Source organism: Hibiscus syriacus, unplaced genomic scaffold (assembly GCF_006381635.1).
Source record: "Hibiscus syriacus cultivar Baekdansim isolate YM2019G1 unplaced genomic scaffold, ASM638163v2 tig00110893_pilon, whole genome shotgun sequence".
Lineage (NCBI taxonomy): Eukaryota > Viridiplantae > Streptophyta > Magnoliopsida > Malvales > Malvaceae > Hibiscus > Hibiscus syriacus.
The window spans coordinates 8,925,715-8,943,122 of NW_024062901.1; the positions used below are offsets into that span (position 1 = coordinate 8,925,715).

The 17,408-nt window shown below is 33.5% G+C and overlaps 1 pseudogene; it reads left to right on the top strand.

The window, feature by feature from the left end:
* Window positions 1-983: 983 nt before the first annotated feature.
* On the top strand, window positions 984-7,323 carry LOC120145025 (annotated as a pseudogene).
* The last annotated feature ends 10,085 nt before the right edge of the window (window positions 7,324-17,408 follow it).

The following is a 17,408-nucleotide window of genomic DNA, read 5'->3' on the forward strand; positions in this document are numbered from 1 at the left end:
ATTCTCGTCCACGATTGTAATCATATCTTTTCTTGAATAATACAACAAGAGTTCATTTTTGCAAGTATTGATTGCCTTGTGCCTTCGAAGCATTCTTCAACATCAAGTTCTTTCAAGTTCTTTGTGAGAGAGATATTCACACTCTTATTTGCCTTTTATTTCTGATTAGGAGGGTTCGTAAGACACATCCATCGATTATCATCATCACCACAATCATCAAATCGCCCACCACCACCATTATCCAAGTTTGTGTTAACCCTATACTTATCGGGAGAAATTTTCAATTTATTTTTCAACATATTCGTTAATCCTTTCGTCATTCTTTTGCATACCTTTAATATATAGTTTATAATCTTTTTAACGAGTATTTATTTGTTGATTTTGTGTCGGGAACAATTTACCAAAAACTATAATTTTGGCTATGTTATTCTTATCCCATTGCATTTGTGTCTTTGTTTATCCTTATTGTTTTAATATTCATTTGTTTAATCTTGTTCTTGTCTTAATTTCCAGTAATCCTAATTCACCATAAACCCTAATTATTGTCGCCAACTTCTCCCCTCTCTCTCGTTCTTTGATCGAGTTATTTCTTCAACAAGAGCAACGTTCAACTGCCTGCTGTCATTCTCTATCAATAATTCAAAATTTTATTTATTAAATTAAAAATATTTTATTTTCTTTACCCAAAATAAGAGTAAGAAAGAAGTTGAATGATTGAATTTATAATTTACCTTAAAAATTAATCAGAAAGGGTCCACCATTTATGTAGCCACGTAATACCAACCAACCAGAAATAACTCTACGCACGGGAGCACCGATCTAGACTCTTGAATTGAAATCCAGTTCGTGACCATTGCGTAGGCAGAAGAACAGGGCCACGGAACAAAGTAACAAAAAAAAAAAAAGGACAGCAATCCGACACCGTTATCAACCTATTATTATTGCCCCACCCCCATTAACTAGCTTCCAGTTTTCCTCCAATTTCCTACAATTTTTCTTTCAATCCAAACAAAACCCTCTTCTCTCATCTCTCCACTTACATTTTATTTTTCTCTTTTAAGATTTTTGTATTTTCAAAGGTGATTTTATACAATTTGTTCCCTAATTAATTGTTTCTTTTTTCACTTGATGAACTTTCACGTAATCTCCAAAGTTTAGCTTGCATTTTCTCTAATTAATCTTTTTCACTCTCCTGATTTTTTTTAGATTTATTTTGATCTACGAACTTCTTAACTGAGAAATGGATTAAATTTAAGTTAGATTGATCAGATTGGATCTGTCGATTTTGATTCTTCAGATTTTTAATTTTTAAAAAATGAATTATAGATTTCTGTTGTGTATTTGTAGTTGAAATCGGAGTTTTATTTTAATCTATTACTTATTTAATTTCTTTTTGGTAAAATTTTGTAGGGATTTGAGTTCGTGTGGATTCGAAGTACTTTTTTGAGCATCAATGGATCGTGCGGAACTAACTACTGAACAGGTTCATCGTCTGATCACCACATTTGCTTTATTTGTTACGATTTTATAATATTTTTTATTGGGATTCGAAAGCTTGTGGATCACATGACCATTGCTATTTTAATTTCTTTTTGCTTTTGGAAGCAAAATTGATGTGCAATTGAATAAAAGCAAATGATAAATTTGAAGAATTCAACAGTAAATTTGTTGAACATATTTCCTGCAAGGATCAAGCACTAAACTATGGCATCTTGTCATGGTAGATTTGGCTTACTTGCATGGATGGTTTTAAGTTATTGAATGCGAAAATCAGTTCTTTGTTCTTGCTTTTGTGTTTTAGGTTTTGAAACCATGAAAAGTATGGGTCTTATCAAAATATAGATTAGGCGTTCTCCTAAGGAACTGCTTTGATGGGCTTTACAAGTTTTTGGATTCTTTAAATGCTTCAAATTGTTGTCTGTTCAACTCATCATGGGCAGCGAAACACCTTTTATTCATTTTTTAGAACAAACAAGTTATATTTGCCTTCATTTATAATTTTCCTGATCCTATTTTATTAAAAATTCTATCCAGTGTTATGTTTTCTTATGGTTTCCTGTTTAAAAAAAATTTAATAATCTATTCTTTAAACTGTTTTTGAGGATTAGGGTCATTCCGTGCTGATAAATGTCTTTGTTCTCCTTTAAAGGTTCTTAAGAGGGATATCCCATGGGAAACATACATGACGACAAAGCTGATTTCAGGAACAGGCCTTCAGCTGTTAAGGCGTTATGATAATAGAGCTGAAAGTGTCAGGGCACAGTTGGATGATGTAATTTTTTAAAACTCTTCTTAACATATGAGCTGGTATCATTTTGTGGATATGTTCCTTTTCCCTCTCCGATTAATTCACTAGTTCTATTAACTTCTCTTTCATTATAAACTAATTAAGGTTTTTGAAAGGAAAATCTTGGATGGTTTTCGCAATAATATTTATTGGTGAAATTAACTGTGACAGGATGGTCCGGCCTACGTGCAAGTGTTTGTTAGCATATTACGTGATATCTTTAAAGAAGAAACAGTGGAATATGTTCTGGCTTTAATTGATGAAATGCTTACAGGTATTTGAACTTTGAAGAATGCTGGTTGTTTGACAATTGCGTTCATCATAAACAAATTTATTTGCTGATATTTTCTATTGCAGTCAATCCAAAAGAGCCAGATTATTTCATGACAAGTCTCTTGCTACTGAAGATACTTGTGAACCTTTCCTAAGTTAAGTTTTTCCCACAAAATTGTTTTCATAGTTAATTTGGCTTTCCTTTTTTTCTTTTTTTTTTTTTTTTTGTCTGTGTGGACAAGGTGGCTGATACTCTAATATCTTTCAACTATGGCCAGTAGCACCCTAAAATAGTGTATTATGGCTGCTTGATGACTGCTTTACAGTTGGAATCCCTTTCTGAATTTATATCTATGCATATTGGCTTCACTTGCCCATTATTGCATTTATTTTGACTCTAAATTGAGTTGATTTCTCGGTGCTGAATCTTATTATGCTGCCTTAAATTTTTAGTGATGGCTATGATCTTTTAGGTTTTTCTTTAAAAAAATAAAAAGTAGGTGTTGGGCCCTTAAAGTTACAGAATTTGGTACCCAGAAAATGGTGTATAGTGTCTGCTTGGTGACTGCCTCACTGTTACAGTCATCTTTCTGAATATTGTATCTATGCATATTGGCTTCACTTTTCTTTTATGGCATTTTTTGACTCTGAAATGAGTTGATTCCTCTGTGCTGAATTTGCCCTATATTGTTAGTGATGGCTATGCTTTTTAGGACTTCATCTTTCTTTCCTTTCTTTGTTTTATTGAAAAGTTGATCTTGGACTTGGACCCTTAAAGTTACAACTTACAACAGCTATCTCTTCTCTAGCACTTTCTTGTTTGAAGCTTGAGTGATGTTGATAAGATGTAGCTCCATCTGCATAATGAGCATGTGCAAGAATCAGGAGTCTTGATATCTTGCTCACAATGGACTCTTATGTGATTGTTCATTGTAAGTTGTCTCTCTGGTAAAAAATACTAGCATGTTGTTTTTTAGTATATTTGTTATCATGTATGAAAATATACACGTATGCAACTGGTGTTGATATTAGCTCAAACATGGTATTTATGAGGAGCTTCTGCTACTTTTGCTGCTAGCTGCAAGAGCTTTTAGATGCAAATAATTTCTTTTAGCGTAGGTCACCAAGCATTGTATATCATATATGGCTATCATTGTTATATATTCTGGTTTATTCTTTATTCTACTCTTTGGCTTTATTACCTTTATAATTGAATGAAAGTATTTCTTTGGTAAATGTGAAAATTTTCATCCATTTTATACTCAGTTCCTTAACTTGTACTAAATTGTCCAAACTAAAACCATCCAAAATTTGGTATACTTTCAGATTGTTGTGGAAAGGAAACTGGTTCATACAAGAAAAGAGCTGCAAGATACTTTCCTTGATAGTAAGGTACAAAGTTCGTGATTCATCAAATAATGAAATAGAGTATAAAGAAATTTCACCAAACGACATAGTATATCGCGTGCTCTATTTAATGATTCTTTAAAAAAAATCTATTAATTTATAGTGCAAGGCTAAGAACCCAGGATGGTGTTGTTGCAAATGGAGAAGCCTCAAAGATAAGGGGCCCTACCATTAATGATGTTCTAAAGGAATTGGTCGACTGGCTTTGCACGCAGGTTCGTTTATTGCTTGGCATTCTGTTTTTTCAGTCTGCAATGCACATCAATTTCTCATGGCTGGAAGAAGTTGATTGCCTTGGCTTTCTATGATTTTACGTGTCTTCTGGAAGTTCCCATGTCCATATTCTAGTCTCTGATCATCTCGTTCTCACACATGTCGTTGTTGCAAAATGATCTCTTTTGAAGTATATTCTTTTTATCTCTATTGACTTAAATCGTAGTTCTCCTTACTTATTGATGTCCAATGTCTTTGCAGCTAAAGAAGCCTTCCCATCCTAATGTTGGTATTCCTACTGCTATTATCTGTCTTGCGGCATTACTGAAGGAACCTGTTGTCAGGTCTTCCTTTGTTCGAGCAGATGGGGTGAAGTTACTGATTCCTTTAATTACTCCAGCATCGACCCAGCAATCTAACCAGGTATTCTTGTTTTTCACTTTTTCATGTTGTTAGGTTTTAGAAAGGAGTAACTTGTCGTTCTAAAGCCATTTGAGTGGTATAAATCTGAAATTGACAACTAATGTTTGCAACAGCTTCTCTATGAAACATGTCTCTGTGTGTGGCTTTTATCTTACTATGAACCAGCAATTGAGTATTTAGCGACATCTAGGGCTCTACCAAGATTGGTTGATGTTGTTAAGAGTTCCACAAAGGAGAAGGTGAGCTAGTCTAATGTGCCCTTATCCAACTTCTGCCTCATAATGTGTATGCTGCTTTAATAAAATGTATGTATGATCATGCATCCTTTACTGTGGTATATGAGCAGGATTCTGTTATTTTCCATGCTTTACTTTGTCCTTTAACTCTTTTCCTGCAATTCTGTGTTAGCCTTGAATTTTTATCATTACCAAGTACAGATTACATGCTTTTAAGTTCTGTCCGATTAATCTAATTCTATGTTAGTTTAATCATTTTAAATGTGTTTTTGATTTTTATAATATTTTTTTAACTTGACGAATGGCGGCCAGGTTGTTAGGGTTGTTGTATTGACCTTTAGGAACTTGTTATCCAAAGGCACGTTCGGTGCTCAGATGGTTGACCTTGGACTGCCACAGATTGTTCAGAGTTTGAAAGCACAAGCATGGAGTGATGAGGTAAGAATACAGATCATTTAATTCTTATCTGGCTATGTAATTCTCATATTAAATCCTATTATCCTTCAATTTAATTTTTAGATTCAATGCAGCTATACTAAATTTTGTGTACTCATGATATACCGATTCTTTCTTACGGATTTGATTTGGATATTTCATAGGATCTATTGGAGACTCTCAATCACCTTGAAGATGGGCTGAAGGATAACATTAAGAAATTGAGTTCGTTTGATAAATATAAGCAAGAAGTTCTCCTTGGTCATCTTGATTGGTCACCCATGCATAAAGATCCATTGTTTTGGCGTGAGAATATTTCATGCTTTGAAGAGAATGATTTCCAGGTATATTTTTTGTTTGTCGTGGCTTTCAACGTCTCAAGCTATATATCCTTGCTTATGGGTAACTTTATGAAGAGGGAAAATAATTTTAAAAGAAGTTAATTTATCCATTGGGTCTGTGCAAAAGTTTTCAACCACTTAAATCTTTCTAACTTTTAATCTGAAAACTGCAACCTCTCACTGCCATGCATGTTAACTGCTAACGAGTAAGAAATTTGGTCTTTTGGCATGTATAGACTATTACTCTCAGGGCAAGTTGCCATGGTAAATTGGTGAAGTTGATTTGTCAGAATGTAACTTCCTGTTCATTGATTACGTATCAGTAACAATCATTTCATATGAGAGTATAGATCTGTGATTTTTTCAACGAAGAATTTGTTTTATGAAAAAAGAATGCATCTTGTCCAATAATTCACTAAAATTAAGATTCTGATGTGATGCTCAGTTTTGTCAAGGGAGCAAGGTGCACCCTAGGTGTTACAATCCTTATATGGTGCAAGGTGCTACAAAAAGCATATGCCCAAGTGATATAGGGCATGATACATGCGTGTGCTTGTATGCATGTTTTTGTATGTCTATTTGTGTGGAAGTAAAATAAGCTTAGGTATTTAATGATGAACATGTACTCAAATATTAGTTCAGTTTATTTATCCTACACACAACAATGTTTTCTTCTTTTTTGGCCAATATGTATTTTTTACTTATGGTCCTCCAATATCTGATGTTGAATACTCAAAACTGATATTATCCCCTTGATGAAGATATTGTTAGTAAAACAAATTAAAAATAAATGAAATCAGGAGTTTTTCAGCACCTACTGCCTTACAAAAACGCACTTCTAGACACATCATGTGCGTACCTTGATCAAATGTTTCTTGCCCAAAAAGTTATGCATGTTTTCTTTCTGTGCCTTGATCAAATGTGTCATGTCCGAATGGGTTTGACCTTTTCTGGGGGGAGTGAGGGGTTGTCTTATTCTCCTTCTGAAAAAAAGAGGGGTTGTCTTATTCTGGTGCAACGAACCTAGTTCATGGCTTAGAACAGTAGATGAGTGGTGGTGCCTTTGGCAAGTTGTAACAGTTCCTTGATTCTTGCTGATGTGTTTGTCCTCTGAACAAATTATTATCGTTACACTTTGTTCACATCATCTATTTTCTGATAATTTTTTAGTTATTTTGTTGCTCATCAACAATGTCGGGGGAAGATCAGGATCAATTAAAACATGCGTGCTTAGATTGTAAATATCCAAGTAGAAAACTGTGATAATTACTTATCATGTTGTTTCCCAGGTTCTTAGGGTCCTCATTACAATTATGAACTCGTCTAATGATCCAAGAGCTCTGGCTGTTGCTTGCTTTGATCTCTCGCAATTTATTCAGCACCACCCCGCTGGTCGGGTGATAGTGAATGACCTCAAGGCGAAGGAACAGGTGATGAAGTTGATGAACCATGACAGCGCTGAGGTTACCAAGAATGCCTTACTCTGCATCCAGAGGCTTTTCCTAGGAGCAAAATATGCTAGCTTTTTGCAGGCATAGTTCGGCTTAATCGTTCTCGGTAACGTCCAGTTGGATGGTAAGTAAATTATGCTTGGTAGATTGAGTTCAGCTGGGATGGGTGGTTTTTCCATGTCAGATTACTTGATTGCCAACATTTCAAGGAATAATTGTTTTGATTTTATTGTCGAGGTTCAAACTTATTATTTTTTAAAATTTTTAGTTCTGGTATAAAATAAAATGTATGCAATTCCTTGTTTGCTTAAATAAATTGTGTTGCCATTATAATGGTTCGAGTACAACAAAGAGGTGCGGGGTGGATGGGGATTGACCCCTAAACGTTAAAATTAAGGGTTTAGTCTTAAAATTTTCAAGGTTTAAGATAAGATGATGTTAAAATTACATGTTGGTCCTCGTAAATAATAAAATTATAATTTATTCTTTTCAAAAATTTTAAGATAATGATAAAAGTATAGCTCAGTCTTTCAAAAACATATAATTTTTTAACCTAAAGGTAAAAAAAACTTTCGAACTGATTCAAAACATTAATTAAATCTCAACCTTTTCGTTTTATGTTCAATTGAACTCTCTGAAGACATTTTATCATCTTTGACTGTCAGAAGCTAACGATGTGGCCAAAGTGACAATCAACAAACAGCTTCAGTGTGAGAATCGTGTATATTACATGCCATCTCATTTTTTAACTGATATCATCAATTTAAACTTTTTGAAGTTAATTGGGTGGACATATGATCCTGGTTGAAGTTGTTAAAGTTCTATAGAAATAATAAGAAAAAAATAAAATACATAAGTAGTCCTAAAACTTTTAAAATGTTTACATTTTGATCATTTAAATTTTAAGATTTATAATATATTATCTAACATTTATTTCGTTTTCAGTAAAATCTGTCATTACTCTCATTAATTTTTGCTGACGTCGTACTTAACACCCTAACTCTCCCGTCGTCTTCTTCTTCTTCTTCTAACGTTGCTTTGACTTTTCCCTTCAAAACCATGTAAACCTCTGAGAAAACGCGAATCTTCTCCTTCCTTTCCATCTTCTCCAATCCTTTTCTTTTCTCATGTCTTCTTTTGATTCATGATCCATGTTACCAAAACCCGAATCTGGGTTCTTTCGGACCTTCACTCTTCTCACCTAAACAAAGAAGAAAACGCCCAAAAATAGGAAGTTTTTTCGAGAAGTGGAAACAACAATGGAGATTGAAAGGTTTAGGTCATTACTTTCCCTCTGTTGTAGAGCCTGACCCACACGTGTTTCTCTCTTGGGTGGAAATCACACTGCCGCTAAGTTTTGCACTCGCTAGAAAAAGATCTTCCTTTGTTGTTTAGATTTTCTTTCTGTTTCTGTAATTTTCTACGATTTTTTTCTTGGGGTTTTTTCCCAATAAAATTTTGTCATCGAGAGGTACCCTTTAGCTAAATTCGACTGAATTTAGGGAAAATTAAGCGATTCTGGGTTTGTTTTCAGACGCAGATCCGATTATTCGACGACGGAGATGGCCGGGCAGGCGCCTCGACCGAATCCCCACAGTTATAATCGGCTTAATCACTCGCAAAGTCCGAGTATTTCGTTGAAGGGAGAAAGTTGTCCAGAAATGGGTTTAAATAATGCTTCAAAGCAACGTTAGAAGGAGGAGGAGGAGGGAGAGTTAACGGTTCGTGCCATAAACATTGAAATGGCCGGCAATGGAGCAAGTTGAGGCTTCCAAGTTTCACTTGTGGGTTACTTTCTTTAAGGTGATTTCATAGGTTCTTTGAATTGTTAATGTGGTGTTTATTTTCACCTGTAGATTAGGTACTGACTAATTTCCATTTCATAGGCTATTAATCTGTCCTTAAGTCATGTAATTTGAGCCTGCTTTCACAATAACTGAATAAATGTATTCAAAATAATGCATTTCAAAGATTTGGCTTTACTGAAAATTTGATTTCATCTTCAAGCCTTCCTCCAATAATTGAATCAGATGAGAGGGGGCCGCTTTGATTTGCTTTTACTTTGTCATATTTTTGTAGAATAGGGAGTAGAGAGAGATCACTTTTCTCATGTTGATATTGGCTTATCTCATTTATGGGAAAGAATTAAAAGTTCAAGGATTATTTGTATATTTTACCCTTAAAAAAGGTAATTAAGCTCCGATCTAAAACCCCATCCTTATATAAACCCAGACCGAATCTTCTTCTCATTGTGTCCCACTATAGAAACCCAGCCACCGTCTTCTTTCCAACATTTTGCACCATTGTAGTAACTGATGTTATTTATTTATAATGGTATATCCAAAAATATTTTTTTAAGATGGATATATATATTATTGAAATTTATTTATATACAATGATCACACATAAAATTTAGAATGGACGCCATTAATGAAATGAATAATATAAAAAAAATTAATCTTAAGCAAACCTTACATCCGCCATTGGTTATACACATACTCCTGATTGGAGAATGATGAACTAGAAAAGGAAATGCAAGTGAAGAACGAAAAAATATTCATGGTAGATTTAAAATATTCATGCAAGTGAAAATTTAACGAATATTTTGAGTAACTGTTTTTATCATATTTTGGTACTTAAAATATACCTCCATGGTAGATTTTAATCCAAAAGGTAACATAAAATAAAGCTAAAAAGGTATAAGAGGTCCATGCAGTATAAAAAAAAGTCAATATGGTTTTATGCATGTAGATCTAGGTTTATTTTTTTAATATGTATCATTAGCCTCATAAAGCATCACTCCGAGTCGACCACATAATTAATCTAAATGTAGTATTTTATTATTTTAAAATATTGAGAGGAGGATAACCTTAAAATAACTAGATATTTTATCTCGATATTTAAAATAATTTAATCCCATATTAGGTGAAACTATAATAAAGTTAATCACGCTTAAAATTAACAGATATAAAGAAAAGAAAAGGAAATGTTCTCTTATTTAAATTTGCCAAAGAAAAGTTGTTTAATGCCAATTAAAGGCTTTGACTTGACACTTTTAAATAATTGAACATTCTTTATTTTTCTATATGGATTGGTAATTAGAATGAATTGGTTAATATTTTTCATTTGTCTTTTTATTAAATGATTGTTCTTTTGAGAATTTTTTTAGAAGAAAAGTGATATTCATTTTGTTTTAGGTGGCGAGAGAAATAGTCTTCTCAATTCACAATTGAGAGGTTCTTTCTCTTCAATTGAAAATGGTGGAATGCCGTCTCTTTCTTCTTAGAACCATTAATTCAACCAAATGACCTTCCTCAAATAATGAATTTTTTAAGAGAAAAATAAGAAATTCCATTGTTTCAGTCGGTGAGAGAATAGTCGTTCTAATTTATATTGGGAGGTTCTTTATCTTCGATTAGAAATGATGAAATATTGTTCTCTTCTTTTTAGAATTCCCAAGTTAATAAAATGTTTGTTTGTGAAAAGGGATCTTTAATTAAATTATTGTTAGATTTGTCATATTTTTCCATTGCAAAAACAACGAACTAATCAATTAGATACTACTTTTGGGCATCGTGGGGTCATATCCTTCCCTACACATAAACATTTTAAAATATTTTTTAAGTTATGAGTGGTCTCGCCTCACACATATCTCAAAGGCTTAAAGACTGTTCTGATAGTTTGAAAACTCCACTGGGACACTTAAAGAATCAGGCCATTAATTGATTGGTTGTTGTCTTCACAATAGAAATTATGAATTTGGCTTAATTTAATTTTTGATTCTTTGTATGTTTAAATAATTTTTTTCATTTATAATTTGCTTTGTTCGTAAATAGTTGAATTGATGTTTGAGTTCATTGGTTTTAAATTTTTAAAAGTTTTTAATATGGTTTGAGATAGTTGTTATACTTGTTTTCCAAGGGTTTGTGAGATTCCCCTCACACACTTAACATGCATTTATATTTTATAAGCTCTATACCCGAGCTTCTTCCTTTTTAAGTGGGGTGAAAGCAACGCCTTCGTAGGATATGTTTCATCGTATGGGCCTAGCGAGTAATTTTCTTCATTTTATATGTTTCTTCGTATGGACATGAGGGAATGTATCCTCTTGAATTGAACTTGATCTATTTTAGCCTAAAATGGGTGACGATCAAGGGTTTGACTCACTCAAAGGGGCACTGACAAGGACAATTCGAGTACCTTTTTCTCTATAGACAATGCATGTAATAAATTGTGAGAACTCACCCTAAGTAGAGCCATGGTGAACCTTTTTCCCGATGAGTGGAAACATAAGTAGGTATACAAAAAGGGAAACAACTCTAATCCTTTGATAACTCCATAAAAGGCTATAATTTGTGCCTTTTTACTTAGGTTATTGGTTGTTTGAAATCTCATTCCATTGCATATACTTGCATTTAGAGTCATGTAGTTGCATTTGGTAGTGATGTTTTGTTGCAGTATTTTATTACTGAAATTGGTACTGCTTAAAGGGAAAGGTCGTGTTTTGCTGATGATGTGCAGATATTGGAAGCTGAGGACGAGTGGAGAACTATTAAAGGCGAAGGAGATAAAAAAATGCTACAACATTCTTGACAACATTTAAGGGCGAAGAAAAAGATAAAAATGATGAATAAATTTTACTATCAAGCTGTCCTTCCACACGTGAATGCTCTATCCAGTTTAGCCTACCCCTCATGTGAAAGGAATGATATCATAGGGAACAAATGGAATTTTAGCCACTAAATCCTAGAAATGCCCTTGGTATAAATATAAAGATACCCTAAAATTAAATAAAGCTTTTGGGAAGGATAAGATAAGTAAGAGAGGAAAGACAGCTGCAAAAATTTTCCATTTCCCCCTTTTCTCCATAGCCAAGCTCCAAGGGGATATCAAGCTAGGCCTTTGAGAAAAGCTAGCTTGCTAAGGCGATTCAAGGCGGTTCAAGGTGGTGGTTAAAGCTCACGATGATAACTCATGTTTGGGAGATTTCCTTATCCCTTTATACTTTCATTTATATATTTTTCTTGTAGGTTTCCATTAAAACAAATAATGATGATGGATGTTTGGTACCCCCACCATGAACTAACATATTTGGTGTAGGTTTACTTTGGATGATAATGTTTTGTTTTAAATTAATAGTTTGATGTCTCCATGTTATATGCTTGTTGTCAAAACGATTTTTTCCTTTTTAACTACATACCACATTTTTTAAATCATCTCTTTTAGTTAATTTTTAATTAAAAAGTAATGTGATTTAGAAAAACCTCTCGTTTCGAAAAATTTGGGATTCCCTTTAAAAATAAAAACGTATGGTTCGAGGAGTCTCCACCAATATTTTGATTAGGGTGTGATTGGGCACCCAAAAACGTATGTTGTTATTTTAATAAAAATATCAATTTTAATTAAAACAAAAAATTTGAGGTCTGCATTGCAAAAATTTGAGTTCGAGAGTCGATTAGTGTGGGGAAGGATTATCACCCCCACAACGCCCTAAATCGGTACCTAGTTAATTAATTAATTGTCTTTGAAACGAAATTTACAAGTTCGAATTTAATTTAATTTATAATCTCATAAAACAACACTTTATGAATTTTAAAATGAAACTAATAATATTTAATTATTTCATATCGAGAAGAAAACAACCCCTCATACCTTGAGGCAATCAATTCTACTCCAATCGAAATAAAGAAATATTATGGTTCCATCATAATATTCAAATGCACCAAAACAGATTAAATTAAAATTATCAATCCTTTTTAGAAAGAACAAGGATATTCAATTATTTAAATAGATCGAGATCAGACCTTTAATAAGTTCTAACAATCTTTTCTCGAAGAATTTAAATGAACAAATATTTCTTATTCTCTCATTCCCAATTTTTAGGTGATGAGTCATTTGTTTGGGTTTTACTGTTGGGATAACTTTTAGTTTAAAATCACCGAAAGCTCTCTAATAAGTTAAGACAAGCACCTCATAACTATTTTAAAATGAAAGGGTACTTTAATCCAATTATTTAATATGAGTCGAGTTATGCTCGTGAGGATATCATGCATATCATGCAAAAATAATGTCATGTGATTTGTATATTAATCATTCGCATACTGGCACATATGAAAACATCTCAACATGCAAAAATAAATATAAACAACTAAATAAAGAAAACAATCTAATAATGGACTAAATTAAAATAAATTTAGATTTAAGGACTTAATCAAAAAGATAAAATAATCTAAATTAGGGCAAAAATATCTAAGACCTAAATCTAAAGATTCAATTTAAAACAAACATAAAAAGTAAATGACTTAAAAACAACATATCAATGATAGAGAATAAACCTAAACCAAGGCTCTAATTAACCATAATTATTTAAAAGAGATGTTATCTATCATAGGGATCAATTCTAAAAATCTAGTACCTAAAAACATGTCAAGACATACATAAATATATTCATTTATTTGAAACAATCTAAAAGAAAAAAAAACTAATCTAATTGATTACTAGGCAATGAAAAATTTAGTTCTAATTAATATTTAATCTAATTAAATAATCAAGGGACTAAAATAGGAAACACAAAACCAACCAGGGATTAGATTCAAATTATTCGCAAGCTTAACTAAGGACTAAATTAAAATAAAGTAAAAATTAGATACACAACCCAAGAATTAAAACAGAGATTTAAATGAAAAACACTCATAAATATAAGGGACTTAAACATAAATAACCCAAAAATTATAACTGAAACCTAAATTTGGAAAATTACAAAATGGGACAAACAAAGAGGACAAATTCAAAAACTAACCCTTTAGGTGACTAGAATGTAAATAAGCGCTAAACCTATGGGGACTAAAACCTAATTTAATCAAAAGTTTCACTGACTAAATACTAATTAACCCAAACTCTCTAATATATATTCTTAAACCTAAGTTTAAACTACCCTAATCCCAAATTACACCTAACAGTCGCTTACTCAGCTTTCGTACTCTCCCCTTTTCTTCCCCTTCAGTCGAAACCCCTACCAGAGCCTCCATCGCCATCGGTCGGCCGACCACCATACCTTGGTGGCCACTATTCACTCAACTGTAGTCAATCGTCACTCTGACCAACGATTTCCAAAACTCCGGAGAACCATAACATCCACTCTCTCTTCTACCTCTCATGCCAAAGACTGAACCCTCTATATCGTAAATCGACATCTTTCACCTCTCTGACCACCACCAACGGTGGTCGGTCTAACTCGAATCTTGCCTAAAATAAAACCTAAACCCTCTCATATCCTCTTATAACCTTTCGACCGAACCTCAAGAAACCTAAAGTTGTAAATTATCTTTCAATCCTCTTTCAGACCACCGAAAATAACCTTAGAACGATATGCAAATACCCCAAACGGCCGAATAGGCCTCTGACCCCTCAGATTCCTTACTTTGATGATGAAGACACTCCCTCACTCCGATGAGAAGCAACGAACAAGGCAACTGAAAAAACTCTAACCTATTTACACTTTTATTTTGCTTCGAGAACAACAAATAAAGAAAATGGTTGTATGATGTTGTTTAAGGAAATCACCATCCCTCTGTAAATGATCTTTAGTTTTTTTTATTGTTGAGTTCTCTCGATTACAATAGGTAATTCTTGCTATTACAATGGTTTCTCTTTTTTCTCTCTTTCAAAAAAAGGATCCCCCTTCTTTGTATTTTTATAGTGTATTCCCCCTGAATATCGATGGGGAACCTCTTTTTTTCTTACAGTAAAAATGAAAAAATCCTAAATCTTTCTAATCTCTCTCCTTTCTGTTTCGTATGGTCATTCCAACCGTTGAGGAGGAACTTCTGGAATTAGTGACGAGGCTCGGTTGGGACCTGTTGGTACTGCTCACGTGGAGGAGAGGGACTAATATTGACCCGGGCAAAATAAGGTATACCAGCTGCCCCTATTTGCTTGTTGTTGTGAAACAATAACAAAGCAAAGACAAAAGATAACCTAATTTTTTTGGGTTCGGTTATAAGGAATTTGAAAGGTTAATCATTTCCACTGCAAGTTAAGGGTAGGTCAGACTTGATATTCTCCACTCTTCTTTCAGAGGAGATCAGACTTGATTTGTTCCTCTTTTTCGGGTAGTCAGATCAATTTTGGAAGATGGGTCTACTCCACTCTTTTTTCAGGGGAGACAAGACTCAAGAAATCTTTGGAAAATAGGTCTGCTTCACTCTTCTTCCAGGGAGATAAGACTCGAAAAATCTTTAAAAGACGGGTATGCTCACTCTTCTTTCAGGGAGATAAGACTCAAAAAATATTTGGAAGTTGGGCCTGCTCCACACTTCTTTTAGGAAGATAAGACCCAAAATATCTTTGGAAGACGGGTATGCTCCACTCTTCTTTCAGGGAGATAAGAATTGAAAAATCTCTGGAAGACGGGTCTGCTCCACTCTTCTTTCAGGGAGATAAGACTCAAAAAATCTTTGGAAGACAGGTCTGCTCCACTATTCTTTCAGGGAGATAAGACTCGAAAAATCTTTGGAAGACGGGTCTGCTCCACTCTTCTTTCAGAGGGATAAGACTCGAAAATATTTGGAAGATGGGTCTGCTCCACTATTCTTTCTGGGAGATAAGACTAAAAAAATCTTTGGAAGACGGGTCTGCTCCACTCTTTTTTCAGGGCGATAAGACTTGAAAAATATTTGGAAGACGGATCTGCTCTACTATTCTTTCAGGGAGATAAGACTCGAAAAATCTTTTGATCCATTTCTGTACTCTTCAGGAAATATTGAATCGAATGTGTTTTGATTCTCTTATCTTCATGAAGATCGAATATGAAAATCAAACATTACCAATCATTAGTGCATGTTCAATAATTTGAAAACATTATACATGAAGGTTTAGAATTTGAGAGAATCTTTGAAATCAATTTCTCTTGTTGGAACTTGTCTCGCAGCCAACGGATATGAGAATCTGCCTTGACTCGAGTGCCATTTGAACCTCTCCCTTCTTGGGACTTTGAATTGGATAATGACTCCTGCTTGTCATAAATCTTTAGTTTTCTTGAAAAACCTGTAAAATGTTCATCTTGAAAGTACAACATATCTGAATACTGAATGCAGTATGGCAATTCATTTATCATTAATCTTTTGAGAAAGTGAAAATGTCTTTTAGACAAAATTAGAACTTTCACAGAAACGACCAAAAATAGACAAGGTTAATTTTTAGGATCTTTTGGAAGACAAGGTTGAGATTTCTAGGGAAAAAGTCTCAAGAAAAATAAAATAAAATTCATATAACGCAAGTCCTAAGAGAGTCGGGATTGAAAACAACATTATAGAAAGATTGACTTCTCTACATGAGAAAGTCAAGTTGAGGAAAAATACTACTGAAAATTTGACTCCTCTCCGTGCAAGTCAAGTTGAGAATGGCATCTATTGAAAAGTTGACTCCTCTCCACGAGAAAGTTAAATTGATAATGACATCACTAAAATGTTGACTCCACTTTCTGAGAAAGTTAAGAATCATAACACTGAAAGATTGATTTCTTTTTTTGAGAAAGTCAAGAATGAAAACACTAAAAGATTGACTCCTCTTTACGAGAAAGTTAAAGAAGACAACACTAAAAGATTGACTTCTTTTCACGAGAAAGTCAAGTTGATAATACTTAAATATTGACTTCTCTTCACGAGAAAGTCAAGAGTGACATCATTAAAAGGTTGACTACTTTCCACGAAAAAGTCAAGAACAACACCACTAAAAGGTTGACTTCTCTTCACGAGAAAGTCAAGAATGACATCACTAAATATTGACTTCTCTTCACGAAAAAGTCAAGGAAGATAACACTGAAAGATTGGTTTCTCTCCACGAGAAAGTCAATAACAACGCCACTAAAAGGTTGATTTCTCCTCATGATAAAGTCAAGAATGACATCACTAAAGATGGACACTTCCTTCAATATATTCTATCATTTTTCAACGAAATGGTTTGCTTTCTGAATATGAAACTTTCCACGTTTGATTTTCCCCAATCCCGCATCTGTAGGTCCTTTTAATCTATTGATTAGTTTCTCTATACATGAAAATCTTTACTTTTCTCCTACATCTGATAGTCCCCACTTCAAAGTAATGCTTCTTCTGTGGATTAGGCCCTTTATTCTTCAGGTCCTCCCTCTCTAAACATGATTCCCTATATTTGAGGTTTGGATTTAATCTTTCAACTTACTGGGATTTTGACATCATGAATCTTCTCTTTTCACTGGAAGATCTATAAAAAACATGCATTTATATGTAAAATACGAATGTAATGTAATAAATTTTCTTTTATGAAAATGATGTTCTCATTAATGCATAAATGGTGACAATTTTCT